The sequence below is a fragment of the Rana temporaria genome, chromosome 3 (genome assembly GCF_905171775.1).
Source record: "Rana temporaria chromosome 3, aRanTem1.1, whole genome shotgun sequence".
Taxonomy (NCBI): Eukaryota; Metazoa; Chordata; class Amphibia; order Anura; family Ranidae; genus Rana; species Rana temporaria.
This window is the reverse complement of record NC_053491.1, coordinates 314,591,896-314,609,451: the sequence shown is the minus strand read 5'-3', so window position 1 is coordinate 314,609,451 and position 17,556 is coordinate 314,591,896. Positions and strand designations below refer to the sequence as shown.

General features: G+C 45.6%; 1 protein-coding gene across 5 annotated transcripts in view; it reads right to left on the bottom strand.

Moving 5' to 3' along the window:
• The window catches only part of LOC120932468 (protocadherin alpha-C2-like), a 385,799-nt gene that overhangs the window by 170,596 nt on the left and 197,647 nt on the right, over nucleotides 1–17,556 (bottom strand). The window lies entirely within an intron of this gene.

The following is a 17,556-nucleotide window of genomic DNA, read 5'->3' as shown; positions in this document are numbered from 1 at the left end:
AAACTATAGATTTTCAAGTTTTGCCCAAAGTTCTTAACATGCGTCAATATTAAAGCCAAACTGCAGGCAAGTATTCATTTATACTTTCCTAAAAATAATTGAAATTCAATGTGAGCCTTATTTTAAAGTGTCTGACTATGCACGGCACTTCTTTTACATGACACATGTTTGGTTCTCTGTGCTGTCAATCTTGTCAGCTTATCCCTGTCACCGTTGCATCTCATGCGTTCAAGCACATGCCACATGTCCGCACATTTGAAGACACAACACTTGTCTAGATTCCCATTTTTGCATAGTCATACTGTTTTAACTGCCATTTGTTTTTGTGTTGTTTTGTTTATGCACACCTCATCCAGCCTTGCACTGCACACCCCTTTCACTGCACCGCAATGCACGAGGCACACACCTTGTTTGTTAGGCTGTGCCTCATCGTGCATTTTTAAACGCAGCCCATTAATTTGTTATCCCACTTGCTTTACAGCAATTCCAAACACACCCCACTTGCCTCCAAGGCAGGCCTCCACACAGCCTGCGCTCCGCACGCGTCACGCCCGCACGCATACCAGCGGCGGCACCCCTGGTCAGTAGCGGCCTCACTCCCAGCTCACGCTCCACAGCTCGGCAGTCGCCAACCACATGACAACACGTTGTCACGCCTCCCTCGTGGGACGTTCCCTCACTTGCCCAGCTGCAGTACGTCTTGGGGGTACACAAGCACCTTCTCAGCTGCAGCTTCACCCCATTCCACACATGGCCGAATCCGCCGTGGCCCCCTTTCAGTACATGCTCCAGAGCCCGGTAGTCACTCACAATCACAGTGCACCGGTTCATGCCTCTGTCATGGGTCATTTCAGCTACTCGCCCTACCACAAACACGCCCCAGCAACTCCACACACATCCCCACACACAGTCCTGACCCTAAACATACCCCTCTCTTCTTAGCCCCATTTCAGCACATGCTCCAGAGATTCGTATCTCTGCCATGGGAATTTCTGTCACTCATTTCCTTGACACACGTCCAGCTCCCAACCCTTGCACGTTCCCGCAGGCAGCCTTGCCTCGAACGTTCCCCAACAGTGTCACCCTCATTTCAGCACATGCTCCAGAGCCCCCGCGTTGTCAGCCACACCCGCAACGCACCGCTTCAGGCCTCTGTCATGGGACATTTCGGCCACCAAGCTATCGCCGCCTCACCCCCTTCGTCGCTCGCTTACAACATTCGAGCTTGGCTAGCCCCCGTCCTTATGTATTGTAATTTCTCCACAGGTCAGTCAAACTCGCCAGCTCCCCCTGCACACCAGATTCAGTAATTTCTACAGGTAAAAAAAAAAAAAAAAAAAAAAAGGGGGATCCCCCATCCCCGGCAGGACACGGAAACAACCCGTTTTATCTCACCCCTGCAGGTTCCCGCTCGTCCCACCCCGACCTCGTAGACAAGACTCCGTACCCAGGGCACGACTTACCCTGAGTCATGTCTCAGGACGGCAGCGAAGACCTTTTTGCCCCTTCCTCACCGCCCCCCGCTTCAGAGAGCGGCAGCGCACGCTCCTTCAGGGGATGGACCATCCCCAAGTTAACAGCGGAGTTGAGGCGCAAGCATGTGCCCTTTCCGTCCACAGCCAGGAAGGCAGAACTCTTCAGGCTCCTGTTCCCACCTCCTGCTTCAAACAACTCCCCACCAGCCTCACCCGGACCGAGCACCCAGCGAACCTCGCTACACTCCATATCCACCACCGTGTCCCAACTCCACAACATGGTCGCAACACTCTCCACCACTATTACAGACGTACAGACGAGAATGATGCTTCTGGAGGCTCGCCCACCTACAGCTACCCCCGATCCGTCCACGCTCACCCCGTCCACAGTACAACCGCAAATACCTCTCCCGCTTACACCCGCAGGCAAGTGCTCCGTAGTCCTCCCAGCCCACTTGGTACCTGCCAACATCAGGAAGGACATCCTGGACGGCAAGGACATCAACCTAGCCTCCCTCCTCATCTCAGTACACGACCTAGCCGAGAACAAGGCCTACGCCTGGGGAGACGTCTCAGTGGTCCTCAAGGCCAAAGACCCAAGGCTTAACCGTAAACTATCGGTCCCGGAATTCGCCTTGGCCTTTGGCATGCTCAGAGACGTCCTATGCTCCGCCTCCCCCAGTAGGAGGGAAGAGCTGGACCTTTATCTCCACACCATAGTGGATCTGGGCTACAAGTACGGAGGGTTTTCATTCTATGACTACCACCGCTCCTTCTCAGCCAAAGCAGCGGCCAGGCTGCTGCAGTTCCAGACAGCTACAGATTGGAGTCTCATGGACACCGAGCTGTTCTGCCGTCACTTTGCTGGCCTGCGCTCACCATTATGCGCTGTTTGCCAGTCCTCCACTCACACCGCCACCTGGTGCGCCAACACCACCAGCACCACCTCCAACACTCGCCCGTTCGAACTCCCCTCGACCTCGAGGGCAGCTCCGTGCCTACCGGCCACCCAGCAGACGTCCCAGGCCGACAAGTTCGGGCGCCCAGTACAGACGCTAGGCGGCGCGGCCATCTGCAATAATTTTAACCATGGCTCCTGCAACTTCAGCCAATGCCGTCTGCTCCATGTCTGCCTTACGTGCCATAGAGCGCACCCCAGGACCCTATGCCTAGTCAAGCAACAAAAGAAGACCTGACTAGGCCGCATTAACATCCCCTGGCTGGAACTCTACCTCACCTCCCACCCCACCCCCTCCCTCACCACCTTCCTCGTCCAAGGCTTCACAGAAGGGTTCCACACAGGCCTCATTTCACTACCCCACACAACGCACGAATGTAGAAACCTGCGCTCAGCCGCCACAGACGAGCAGGCCATAGACCAGCTCTTACAGACAGAGCTAGAGCGAGGCTTCATCATAGGCCCCTTCACCACACCCCCCTTCAGCACCTGGAGAGTCAGCCCTATTGGGCTTGTCAAGGGCAAGTTTTCAAATAAAACACGTTTAGTTTACGATCTGTCTGCGCCTCATTCTTCCCCCACCCCCAGCCTGAACTCCTTGATCCCCTCAGAGGAGTTCTCCCTAAAATACGCGTCTGTAGACATGGCAATCCAAGCCATAATTAAAACCGGCACGGGCACCTGGCTCTCCAAGGCCGACATCTCAGACGCCTTTAAACTCTTGCCTATCCACCCGTCCCTCTGGTGTTGGCATGGCATGAAATGGAGAGAGTCATACTACTTCGCCACCAAGCTGACGTTTGGCTCCAAGTCTAGTCCCTGGCTCTTCGACACCTTCGCACAGACTCTCACCTGGATTCTCGTGCACCAAGCCCATTGTCAACAAGTCATCCACTACTTGGATGACTTTTTGCTAATTGAACGACCCGACACGCCTCCAGGAGACCTCCAAAAGTTGAGACTCGTCTTCAAAAATCTCAACGTCCCCCTCGCAGAACACAAAGTAGAAGGCCCAGCACACTCCATTACCTTCCTCGGAGTTAATCTGGATACCACCTCCATGCAAGCCAGCCTCCCCCCCGACAAACTGACCCGCATCAGGGCAGTCCTCCATAGTTTCACCCAAACGCAGGGCTGCACCAGGAAGCAGCTGCAGTCCCTCCTGGGAATGCTAAACTTTGCAGTAAGGATCATCCCTCAGGGCCGATCCTTCGTGTCACGCCTTCTGGTCTTCCTTTCCCATGCACAGGACCCTGATCAGATTCTCAGGTTGGATACCGCAGCCTTAGCGGACCTCTCGATGTGGGAAGAATTTCTCACCAACTGGAACGGTATATCAATGTTTATACCGTCAGTGTCACCCCTTTCCCCACAAGTAGTGACCGACGCCGCAGCCTCCACAGGTTTTGCAGCTATTTTTGGCCACCACTGGTTCGCAGGACCGTGGCCGCCAGAAATACTAGCGATCCCGGGCTTCACCCAGACGTCCTCCTTGTTCGAGTTATACCCAATCGTAGCAGCCGCCCAACTCTGGGGCCACAGCTGGGCTGGACAAACTGTTACCTTCACCACCGACAACCAGGCCACAGCCGACATTATTAACAAGGGCAGGTCCAGGTCTCTTGTTATAATGTCCTTCCTACGTCGGCTAGTGCAACTGTCCTTGCTACACCAATTCAATGTGCATTGTACCTTCCTCCCCGGTAAGTGTAATCTCGCCGCAGACGCCTTGTCTCGCTTTAATTATGCCTCTTTTTTTCAGCAGAAACCCGCAGCCGATCCATCTTCAGCCCCTATCCCTCCTTGGTCTCAACTGACCCTGGACTGACACAGCACCTACAGCAAGCTACCCAGCTGATCAACCAGTCTCTCTCCCGCAATACCCTCAAAGCCTATCACACGGCTTGGGACACCTTTACCAACTTCTTGACGCGCCACTCCGCTAACACCACCCCGAGTGTCAAGCACGTATTGGCCTTCATCTCCTACTGTCACACTTGCCAGTCCCTTTCATACAACACCATCCGTCTCTACCTGGCTGGCGTCCAGCACTTTCTGGCCTTACACGATCCGGCGAAGCCTTCGCTGTTTACGTCCCACGCAGTCAAAACTGCCCTACGCGCAGTCCAGAAGCAACAACCAGTTGTCAACGCCAAACGCCTGCCCATTACCAGCACCATATTTAGAGACCTGTCCGCCATCCTCGCCACATCCCCGTTTGGCCTCCTGCCTAGCTTGGTCATACAAGCGGCCATCTACCTAGCGTATTATGGTTTCCTCCGACCCAGCGAGTTTGCCTTCAACAGCCCTGCCGGCCAAGTCCTGCGCAGACGACACTTGGTCCGCCATCAAGACCGCTTCACACTTCACCTCACTACCACCAAAACACAGCAATCAGGCCCCGGCTTAGACATCGCCATTTACAAGACAGGTAACGCCTGGTGCCCAGTATCCGTGTTGGACCGCCTACTCTTACTTTTGCCAGCCCAATCAGACTCCGCTCCTCTACTCCCTTTTCCGGACAAACCTCTGAACACCAGCCAGTTCATTAAACACGTGAGGATCCTCCTTCGGACTCTGCACCTCAATCCTACCCAGTATTCGGGCCACTCCTTTCGTATCGGAGCAGCCTCAACCGCCTCGCGACACGGGGTCCCCGACCATATCATTAAGAAGCTAGGCAGGTGGAAGTCTGCCTGCTTCGCTAGGTACATTCCTGACCCTCAGGCGGAGATGGCACAAGCCTTCGCCATACTTGCTCACTAATGTTCTGACTCAATAAAACTATAACCCTACCTGAATGTTTTGCCCCCTTATTCTGGCGTACCGTCCATTAGGGCCAGCGCACACTTCAGGTCCATTGTATGTTGTGAGTCCCAGTCAGTCTGTGTCCATGTCCGTGTCGGCCGTAGGGCTCCGACCATAAGTAGTAAGGCCGAGCAGCGGCCTGTGTTTATGGGAGGAGCCCGGGGAGCCTATATAATCTCCTCGCCTCCCTCCGGGCTCCGTCGGCTTCCTGTCTCAGCACGAGACTTCCGGCGCACTTCGCCCACCCCCCCCATCCCATTTCACAGGAATTCCCAGGTTCATTCCTCTCCACAACATTTATCATTTAACAGGGTATGCCCCCTTATTCTGGCGTACCGTCCATTAGGGCCAGCGCACACTTCAGGTCCATTGTATGTTGTGAGTCCTAGTCAGTCTGTGTCCATGTCCGTGTCGGCCGTAGGGCTCCGACCATAAATACACATACAGCCTTGTTAATATGCTACTGCATATATCTAAACAAAGGTAAAGAACAAGTTATTTATTATGTACAACTATGTAATATTAATAAAAAACAAAAATGCATGCTCTTTATTAACCATTTAAATATCCATTTACTGTTTTTATAAATGCTCAAATATGTTAAGATACTATGTGAAACAAAATGGGTTATCAGTACAAGTGTCTTAAGAACACATCTACTATTTTAATGGTATGTACTGTTTTAATAAATGCTCAAATATGTTAAGATACTGTGTGAAACAAATGGGTTATCAGTACAAGTGTCTTAAGAAGACATCTACTATTTTAATGGTATGTATTTAATAATTGAAAGAGCAATGAGAAAAATGCAGTAAATCACTGCAATGTATATGGAATTGTGATATTCTATTCATCCCACACACAGTAGACTGCTAAAGGTTAATTGCAGATAGTTGCAGCTAGCACCGCTATGCATCCAACCACCTGTACAAAATACAATAAATAATAATAGTCACAAAAAAGTACAGCGCTCCCCTTCAATTAAGGGAATTCAAATTATAGTGCATACATAAATATCTGAAAACAGTGTAAAAATCATCTATATAGAGAGTCCATATTTCCTTTTTCTTCAGCTTCCTGCAGCCTGAACCTTTGAGAAAGCCCATTGGGCACTATGCGTGAGGTGGGCGGTGACGTAATCACGCTGGGACTAGGTGGAGCTGTGTATGCTGAGGATTGTATTGTAAAATGCCTGTTTTATACTTATGAAATGTGAGTTGAATTTTATATGGAAATAAATACTTTTTATTAGCGATTTGCACTATGGTTGTTTCCTCTTGCCTCCTACTGTATATGATTGACACCATGCTGAGAGCAACTGAGTGCTATAGTTTTGGACAGCCAGTGGGAGCAGTGCCACTTATAACACTGCAAAATGCATATAGATTGCCTTTAATTAGTCACAAAAAAGTGTGAGTTAACAATATTGAGCATTAAAGTGCCATATCCAATGGAAATAGAGATGAACAGAATCCCATTGTAGTGGACTTTTAAGGCACAGATTTCTTGAAGCGTATATACAGTAGTTATAATTTATTAAATATTTTTCTTATAAAAAAAGAATTGTATAAAACACATGTATATACAGATACATAACTTTCTCAAGCATTTTTACAATGTTATCACCATAATGCATTTAAAGTTTCGGAATATATCCCTTTTTCCTTCTTCAGGGGTATGGTTAAGCAAGACTATTATGTATTCTAAAGAAATGTTAAAAAAAAACATAATAAATAAAGTAAAGTGTAACATTACAGTATCATTCATTGATATACATAAAAATGTACATGTTTTCTCCACTTACATACATTGAGTTGATGTAGTCCTTTTGGATAAAAACATATGAGAGCAAAATGTGCTCTTAATTCTCCACCAAAGGTCCAAGAGGTGGCATGCCCTGGGGAGGGCATTGATACGGGACCTGGAGGCCCACAAAGTTTGGTACAATTTCCACACCACACATACAATCCCGGAAGAGGCGAGCCAGGGAAACCCACTGGGGCCAAAAATTTGCAAGCGACCCTGTAATTAGTCAGGTCCATTCAAGCAGGTGAGAAGATAGCCATAAGTGGGATGAAGGGCACTGTGGTGATCAGAGGCAATTACTGAAGAGTTTTTGGTGTATGGGACTGCACTTTTTTTCAGGGACATTGAATCATTTATTTATGGACTATATTTAAAAGAAAAGATGGACGTACATTTAATATATAACAATGATTTTACACAGTTTTTTTCAGATATTTATTTATGCACTATAATTTGAATGCACTTTATTGAAGGAGAGCACTGCAATATAGAAACACAGATTTTACAGAGACAGAAGTCCTCCCTTTAAACTTGACACTTCTATGGACAACATGAGGTTCCTCTGTTCTGTAACTCCTTGGGTTAGACAATAGATTTTACCCACAGTAACACTCGCTGGTGGCATCTAGCATTGCTTAGCAACTATAAAATACAAGTAGTAGGCTTAACCTAATAATAGTTACTAATTGAACTCCTACATTTTGCTTCACACCATGCAAAGAGTTATTTTTCTTTAAAAAGTCATTACCTATTTTATAAAGCAATAACATAAAACCCCAATGTAGATGCACCAAAAAACAGATACTTATGTTGCAATCTTAGCTTCCACAAAATCACCAATTAAGTAAAAAAGGACACGCATTAAATAAAAACTAATTGGCTAATACTTCCCAAACCACTGTACAGTAAAAAAAATGGTTCCTTTAAGACAATGATACAGAAAACCCCAATCTCACTGCTGTCAAGCTGCATTATGACCAACAGTTATGTAAGAAGTTCACTAAACAAAGCAGCTACTGTAAGTAACATAAATTACTCTATGTATGGGAGCTGTTTTATCTGTCAATAGATTTGTATTCTGAGATTAACACAGGTCTGCCAAGCTGCACAGCCCTGTCTTCCATAGCAGGGCACCTGATTTTTTGCTTCTGCACCACAAGGAACACTTAGGCCGCGTACACATGGTCGATCCAAACCGATGAGAATGCACCGACGGGCCTTTTCCATCGGTTCACCGATGAAGTGGCCTGACGTCTGATGTGCGTACACACCATCGTTTCCAAAAACCGATCGGGTCAGAACGCGGTGAAGTAAAACACACGACGTGCTGAAAAAAACAAAGTTCAATGCTTCCAAGCATGCGTCGACTTGATTCTGAGCATGTGCAGGTTTTGAACCGATGCTTTTCTGTACTAACCATCGGTTTGGACCGATCGTTCAGCGGTCCATCGGTTCGATTTTAAAGCATGTTTTAAAATTTTGGACCGAAGGACAACAGACCGATGGGCCATACACATGGTTGGTTTGGACCGATGAAACTGAACTTCGGTCCATTCTCATCGGTTTGGAACGACAGTGTGTACGCGGCCTTACAGGTCTGCTTTCTGAACAGGCTACATGCAGCACATTGGTGAAATAAGTTTTACAAGATAATATTGTGCTTTGCAAAATCATTTGGTGTACACAAAGTAGATTTATATTCCTTGTGACTGGTAAGGAATATAAATAAAGGACAGGGTTGTTTTTTTTGTTTGTTTATTACCTGGAGTTCAACTTTAAAGATGACTCCGGGAGATAATACAATTATGAATAGTGATTAGGTTTGGATTTGGGATCAGCGCTCATGGCCCTGACAAACTATATGTCCGGTAGGGATGAGCCGAACACACCCCCGTTCAGTTTGCACCAGAACCTGCGAACAGACCAAAAGTTTGTGTGATCTTTAGAACCCCATTAAAGTCTATGGGACTCAAACGTTTGAAATCTAAATGCTAATTTTAAAGGCTAATATGCAAGTTATTGTACTAAAAAGTGTTTGGGGACCCGGGTCCTGCCCCTGGGGACATGTATCAATGCAAAAACAGTTTTAAAAATGGCAGTTTTTTCAGGAGCAGTGATTTTAAATTAATTTTTATCCTTCAGAAATGACACTTTGTGCAGGGACAGTTCTAAGCACGGGAAACAAGCGCTGTTTTACAGGCATACTTTACACACCAAGAAGAAAAACTCTGCGCTAAACCCAATGTCAAGTGAAGATTAATGAAAAAAATCCTAATAAATTTAGGAGGTAAGTAAGCAAGTGAAAAAATATGTGATTCAAAAGGGGTAATGCTGCTGCTTATAGAAGCCAAAATACATAAAGCTCAAAGAAACATACAAACAGAAAAATAAGCGCGCAACCCAAATATTAAAGTGCAAAGGTGCAGCAAAAACGAGTGCAGATAAATATGTAAAAAATATTTTCACTCTAGTGAAATAGTTCCCGTGTATCAATGCACACAAAAACAAATTATTAATACACACAAAAAATATTGTAGAAAACACAGTGTGGTTGAATAAACCAAGTATTAACTACCCATAGGTAGTACAAACAGTATATAATGTAAAATAAAGTCCCAACAATCTTAAGGAAATCGTTAACAGCAGGACACTCCCAGGGATCGATTCACCGATCGCTGCAATACTCTGTACATAATCTGAAGGAGCTTGAATCTTATTCTCAGCTGAAAGATGTAAAATAACTGACTCTTACCAGATAAGATGGACCTCGGTTTTAGGGAGGTCAAAGAAGCATGTGCATCAGCCTGCCGACCCCGGTAAAAGATCACTCAACTCAAGGGAGGGGTGCTTCTATCTTCCAGGAAGAGAGAAAACCTTCAGCTGTTTGGGTCTCCGATCCCAGTTGAAGCCATTTTTGGGGAAAAGCGTCGTATTATGCAGCCCTTTTAGGTTTGATTCTTTGGCTGTTTTTTATTTATCCTTTTTTTTGCGTTGTTTGTTACATTTTTTCTTCTACCTGATATAATCATGTGCTGTGATTTTTTACTTGCTGTGACATTTTTAAGTGACTTTTTTAATAAACCATCTTTTTGGACATACTTCCCTATGAGGATATTATCTCCAGTCAATACTCTCAGATTTAGTGTCTGGTAAAGGCTAAGTTGAATCTGACTACTGTCTACCTGTGTGATTCGGTCTGGAGAAACAGCTGAAGGTTTTCTCTCTTCCTGGAAGACAGAAGCACCCCTCCCTGAGTTGAGTGAACTTTTACCGGGGCCGGCTGGCTGATGCACATGCTTCTTTGACCTCCCTAAAACCGAGGTCCATCTTATCTGGTAAGAGTCAGTTATTTTACATCTTTCGGCTGAAAATAAGATTCAACCTCCTTCAGATTATGTACAGAGTATTGCAGCGATTGGTGAATCGATCCCTGGGAGTGTCCTGCTGTTAACGATTTTCTTAAGATTGTTGGGACTTTATTTTACACTATATATTGTTTGTACTACCTCTGGGTAGTTAATACTTGGTTTATTCACCCACACTGTGTTTTCTACAATATTTTTTGTGTGTATTAATAATTTGTTTTTGTGTGCATTGATACACGGGAACTATTTCACTAGAGTGAAAATCTTTTTTACATATTTATATGCACTAGTTTTTTTCTGCACCTTTGCACTTTAATGTTTGGGTTGCGCGCTTATTTTTATGTTTGTATACTTTACACCCCCCCTAGGTACTACATTTAAAGGAATATTTCACTTGTATTGTTTTACTTTAAGCATTATTAAAATCACTGCTGCCGAAAAAACGGCAATTTTTTTTAAAAAAATGTGCATTGATACATGTCCCCTGGGGCAGGACCCAGGTCCCCAAACACTTTTTATGACAATCACTTGCATATAAACCTTTAAAATTAGCACTTTAGATTTCTTCCATAGACTTTTCCAGGGTGTTCTGCGGCTTTTCGAATTTGCCGCGAACACCCCAAATTGTTCGCTGTTCAGCGAACAGGCAATGTTGGGGTCGAACATGAGTTCGACTTGAACTCGGAGCTCATCCCTAATGGCCAGTTTTCCAGCACTGATCACCCTGCAGCAGGAAGTTATTGATTCATTGGGGGTATTCTACTGCCAACAAATGAATACATCCTCCTTGTAGTCTAAACAGTGCCGTTGGTTGCTAAGAGTCTGCCAACTGCTGGCATCTCTATAACCATTAAACAGCTGCCTGCCAGCTTGTAAACCTGGGCTATTACACTATTGACTAAATATTGTCATATCTATATTTGGTCTGTGATGTCAGACAGCTCCAGGCCCCATTGTTTGCATTCAGCCAGCAGTTGCCAGTTGCATTGTGGAGTTTATTGGAGACAGATCATTATGTGTCTAAAAAATGTATGTGTCCTGCGCTTAAGATGTTTGTATGAAAAAGGCTGCTGCCCCCCTATTAAATTCCCCAAAGGGGAACCTGTGATAGAAGGAAAAAAAGGTAAGTGGGGGTAGTGGCGCTGCCTAACCAGGACACAATAGCTATGGGGACCTGCAAAGGGTTAACCGTGCTGTGTCCTAAGCTTAATTAAGTGATAATCCCTCACCATCCGTGTGAATAAATACCAGGAACCAAATGTGCACTTGTATAACTATAATACTGGGGTGCCTGAATGTCTATACAGTATTATTCATAAAGAGTGAGATCTCTAGTCATACCTCCTTAGGAGAATATGGTGAATAAATAGAATGAAAATAAAATAAAATAAATACGACAGCCAAAGCTGATGACTAGTGCCTCAAGTGGTTGAAACAATATATAAGTTATGGTCATATATATGTACACATGTATCAAGTAAGTATATAAAGCAAAGATATATCAAAGAATATATATAAGGGGGTGCATGCGCGGCGCGATGCTGGACGGACGCTGCTAGCTTGAGCTCCGTCGGACCAGGAGAGCCAGGCACTGTTGCCGGGGCCATCCTACAGCCACAAACCCCCAAATTCCACCCATCACCCCCTGCGGGAAACGGTGCATGCCCTCTGGCAAGAAGGGGCGCAAACGCCGCTCCAATCACACAATTACCAACTACCTTTTGGATCTGGAGAGGAAGATGTCCCAAAATGGCGCCGGCCACCATGCGGCCTCCAGCAGCTCCCCACAGGCTCCTGTTCTACACTCTGCCAACTGTGAGTACACACAGCCACTCTCCAAGGCAGATTTAGATGCTAGCCTGTCAGCAATCTATGAAAAGCTTGTGGGTAAACTGGAGCAGGAGTTGCAAAAAATCTACCAGTGCCCTTACACAGGAAATTGCTAGCATAGGAGGCCGCACAGACATTCTGGAAACTAATAGGTAGATTCAGGTAGAGAAGCCTATAGTTATGGCGGCGTGGCTTAGCGTTTTTAGGCTACGCTGCCGTAAGTTAGCTAGGCAAGTACATGATTCTCAATGTACTTGCCTGCTAATATACGGCGGCGTAGCCTAAAGCGGGCAGGCGTAAGGGCACCGAATTCAAATGTCTTGGAGGGGGGCGTGTTTAATGGCAATGAGGCTTGACCTCACGTTTTTTACGTTTTTTTTTCAATGCGCATGCGCCGGGCACCTACATTTCCCAGGGTGCATTGCGGCTAAGTAAATCAATGGGCCTATTGATTTCGACGTGGACGTAAACTACGTAAATCCCGATTCGCGGACGACTTACGCAAACGACGTAAAAAAATCGAATCTCGCGGCGGGAACGGCAGCCATACTTTAACATTGTTATTCCACCTAATAGATGGAATAACTTTAGGCCTGCTAATGCCTTACGGAAACGGCGTAAAACTACTGCGGCGGCCGGGCGTACGTTCGTGAATCGGCGTATCAACTCATTTACATATTCTACGCCGACCGCAATGGAAGCGACACCTAGCGGCCATCCAAAATATTGCAATCTAAGATAGGACGGCGCAAGCCGTCGTATCTTAGATATGTTTAAGCGTATCTCTGTTTGAGCATACGCTTAAACATAGGTCGGCGTAGATTCTGAGTTAGGTTGGCTTATCTACTGATAAGCCGGCTAACTCTTTCTGAATCTACCTATAAGCACGATGAACTAGGCATTGCACACAATGACCTGAGAAAGGACTATGAGATACTGGCAGATAGTTTTTCTTTCATGCAAGCACACGTGGAAGATTTGGACAATAAAAACAGACAAAATAATATAAGAGTACGCAGCATCCCAGAATCAGTCACAGATCTAAACCAGGCGATCATAAAACTGTTTCATAATCTTTTACCTGAAAAACCAACGTCTGCATTCGTCTGCGACAGATTGCACAGGGCATTGCGCCCCAAACCTACCCCAGATAAACCTCCCAGAGATGTGATTATATGCTTAAAAGACTTTATCACTAAAGAAGATATTATGAGGGCATCCAGAAACACCCCAAATATTAATCTTGATGGGGTTAAATTACAGATCTACCCTGATATCTCCCCTGCGACATTAGATCGCAGACACAGGATGAAGGAGGCCACAACTATTCTTCAATCAGCTAGAATCAAATACAGATGGGGCTTCCCTTTCAAACTGTCCATAATGCACAATGGTACTACGTACATCGTATATAATGTAATAGAGGGAAAAGATCTGCTGATTAAACTAGGCCTGTTGGATCAGGAACCCCCGCAACACTTCCCTGTGACCCCAAGATCCTCTCCCATCTGGTCAACCCCATCGACCAGACGTAGCCAGAGGGAACAGAGAAGATGGATCCAACATCCTCTACATGACCAAGCTGCCTAATCTACTCTGACTGTTCGAGTTTTTTCAAGTTTTTCAAGTTTACATTTTTGAACTCTGTTTACAAGACAATTTCCCCCAATTTTTCTTTTTTTTCCCCTCTCTCCTTTTTAGGTGATCCTACAGTATGGAGGCCCTGTCTGGATATCTCCACTTTGTGGTCCACCCTCGATGTCTAGAGCCACCATGACCCGAAATAAAGTGACTGTCCGGAGGTGTGTGACTTGATTATGTGCCTTGACTTTGGGGTCCCCCAGTCTACAATCAGCTCTACCTGGACTTCCCTGTGGGTTGCATAGTACTACAGGTTTGCACCCTCCATTGTTCAGGGGCCCCCACCCTTTTCAATCTTCTTCCCTCCCCCTTTTCCCCCTCCATCTGCCACTTTTGTACCGGGGCCTCTTGGGCTCTGTAGCATGGTTTGTTATACCCACCCCGCCTACATCCTACATATACCCTCCTTCAGATGTTATGTTTTATGTTGTATAATTTGTTTGCTCATGCACTCACACAATTTTGCCAGATCAGTTCTCACTTTCTACACGCCTGGCTCATCCGCCGTTGCTAGATTGTCCCCCATTCTCCCTGCGCGGTCCGCTGGCTTGCCCAACTTCTGGTAGAAATTGAACTTGTTAGTTCACTTTTGTTTTTGACTGGACCATTGGACCTCCTGTCCCCTGCCCCCCCTTCCTGGCACGTTTTAGTATCCAGTTCTTTTTCCCTAGTGGCATTTAACCATAAACTTTATTTTTTGGAAGACCTTTTTTTTTTCTCTCTTAGTTCAGTCCTTACTTTATTGACTAACATACTGCACACAATGCATCTATCCTCTGTATACTGTCCCCTTATTAAGACACTGTTGGATAATCTGCCTTACTATTGTATTGATGTTATCATGTTAGCTGTTTATGGTATTCAAGTTTTCCTGATCATGTCGTTTGTTCCTCTAGGGGCTCTGCTAATCACTCCCCTCTCACTTTGTGCCCCCCCCCCCCCCCTACAAAATAATGGGACTTAAAATCTTTTCTCACAATGTCCAGGGCTTTAATTCCCCTAATAAACGTAAGAAAGCCTTTAGACATTATAAAAGACTTGGTGCGGACATTATTTTAATGCAAGAAACCCATTTCTCTACGGCCAGTGACCCCCAGTATTTTGACAAAACTTTTAATCAATTTCACTACACCATCTTTTCCAATAAGTCACGAGGCGTGGTTATTTTTATTAGAAATACTGTGATTTTTGAACTGCAGACTGTCTTTAAAGATACCGATAGTAGATTTATTATTATGAAGGGTAGTATTAATAGATGCAAAGTAACGATAGCTTCTTTATACGCTCCTAACGAGGCCCAGACTTCATTTTTTACCAAATTCTTTGACACTCTTGACCTTTATAACTCCCCATATATGATTATTGGGGGTGACTTTAATCTAACCGCCCACCCTACACTAGACAGGAGTAGACCGACCCCCACATCTAAAGCCTTCACCAAAACTATAAACCGCTTATCAACAAGTCCCAGTTGATTGACACTTGGAGAGCCCATAATGTTGGAATCAAGGCCTACACACATTATTCTTACCCTCATGATTGCTTTGCTAGGTTGGACTATGTTTTCTGCACTCCCATACTTTTGGCCAACTCTTCTAAGGCTACAATTCACCCCTGCCCTTGGTCCAATCACAACATTGCAGCCTTTGAGACCTCCCACATTGGACTAGCCCCAACTACCTTCAAATGGCGCCTCAATGACTCCCTTCTCTCTGACCCCTCCACCTTCCAACAAATTAGATCCCATATTGAGAATTATTTTCAAGACAACATCCCCGGAGAGGTGCTCCCCACTATCTGGGCAGCTCACAAAGCGGCCCTACGGGGACACATTATAAATATAGCCGCAGCTAAACACAAAGCTAAACTCACCGACATAAAATGCCTTACTAGAGAATTGAGCGACCTGTACAATAAATTGCACACCTCCCCCTCACCGGCACTGAGGGACCTTATTCACACAAAACGCCAAGCCCTAAATACTTTGCTATCGGAGGACACTGAAAAATCACGATTCTCCAAGGCCAAATTTTTGTTACAAGGCAATTCGGCCTCTGCAATGTTTGCCCGCAAATTAAATCACGATACTAAACCCCCCCATGTATACAAATTGAGAGACTCAAAAGGTAATTTGGTTACTCATCCTCAAGATGTTCTCCAGGTTTTCACCTCCTTCTACAAGAACCTCCTATCTGGCCCCCAAACCCACCCTAAACCCTCCTCTTTAGATTGGCTCAATTCTCTGCATCTCCCTAAATTAAATAATTCTCAGATTTCATCTTTAAACGAGCCATGCACAGAGGCTGAGATCACAAATATCATCAAATCTATTAAAACTTCAACAGCCCCTGGCCTAGATGGCTTTACAGCAGTATACTACAAAAAATGTGCCCCCCTACTAGTACCAAGTCTCACTAAGGCCCCGTACACACGGTCGGTTTGGTCCGATGAGAATGAACCGAAGTTCATTTTCATCGGACCAAACCGACCGTGTGTATAGGCTATCGGTCTGTTTTCCTTCAGTCCAAAATTTTAAAACATGCTTCAAAACCGAACCGATGGACTGCTGCCCCATCGGACCAAACCGATGGTTAGTACGCAAAAGCATCGGTTCAAGACCCGCGCATGCTCAGAATCAAGTCGACGCATGCTTGGAAGCATTGAACTTCGTTTTATTCAGCACGTCGTGTGTTTTACGTCACCACATTCTGACCCGATCGGATTTTGAACTGATGGTGTGTACACACATTAGTCCATCAGGCCACTTCAGCGGTGAACCGATGAAAACGGTCCGTCGGACCATTCTCATCGGTTTTGTCCAACCGTGTGTACAGGGCCTAAGCTATTTAATCATATCTTGCTTGGGGGCCAATTCCCAGAGGACATGCTGCTGGCAAATCTTTCCCTGATACCCAAACCTCAAAAAGACCATTCTCTACCTCAGAATTTCCGCCCAATTTCGGTTCTTAATAATGATCTTAAACCTTTTGGTAGATTGCTTGCAGACAGATTGTCCTCGGTGATCACCTCCCTTATTCATGTAGATCAAACAGGCTTTATCCCGGGGGCTAAGAATATGCATGCATCATACATACTAGGGGGAGTACAACTGGGGGGATCTGTAGTGGAGAAGGATCTGGGGGTTTTAGTTGATCATAAGCACAATAATGGCATGCAATGCCAAACTGCGGTTTCCAAAGCGAGCAAAGTCCTTTCTTGTATTAAGAGAGGTATGGACTCCAGAGACAGAGATATCATTTTGCCCCTGTACAAATCATTAGTAAGACCTCATCTGGAATATGCAGTTCAGTTTTGGGCACCAGTTCTCAAAAAGGACATCGGAGAACTGGAGAAAGTGCAGAGAAGGGCAACCAAACTGATAAGAGGCATGGAGGAGCTCAGCTATGAGGAAAGATTAGAAGAACTAAATGTATTCACTCTTGAGAAGAGGAGAATAAGGGGGGATATGATCAACATGTACAAATATATAAGAGTTCCATACAGTGAACTTGGTGTTGAGTTATTCACTTTACGGTCAACACTGAGGACAAGGGGGCACTCTTTACGTCTAGAGGAAAAGAGATTTCACCTCCAAATACGGAAAGTTTTTTTCACAGTAAGAGCTGTGAAAATGTGGAACAGACTCCCTCCAGAGGTGGTTCTGGCCAGCTCA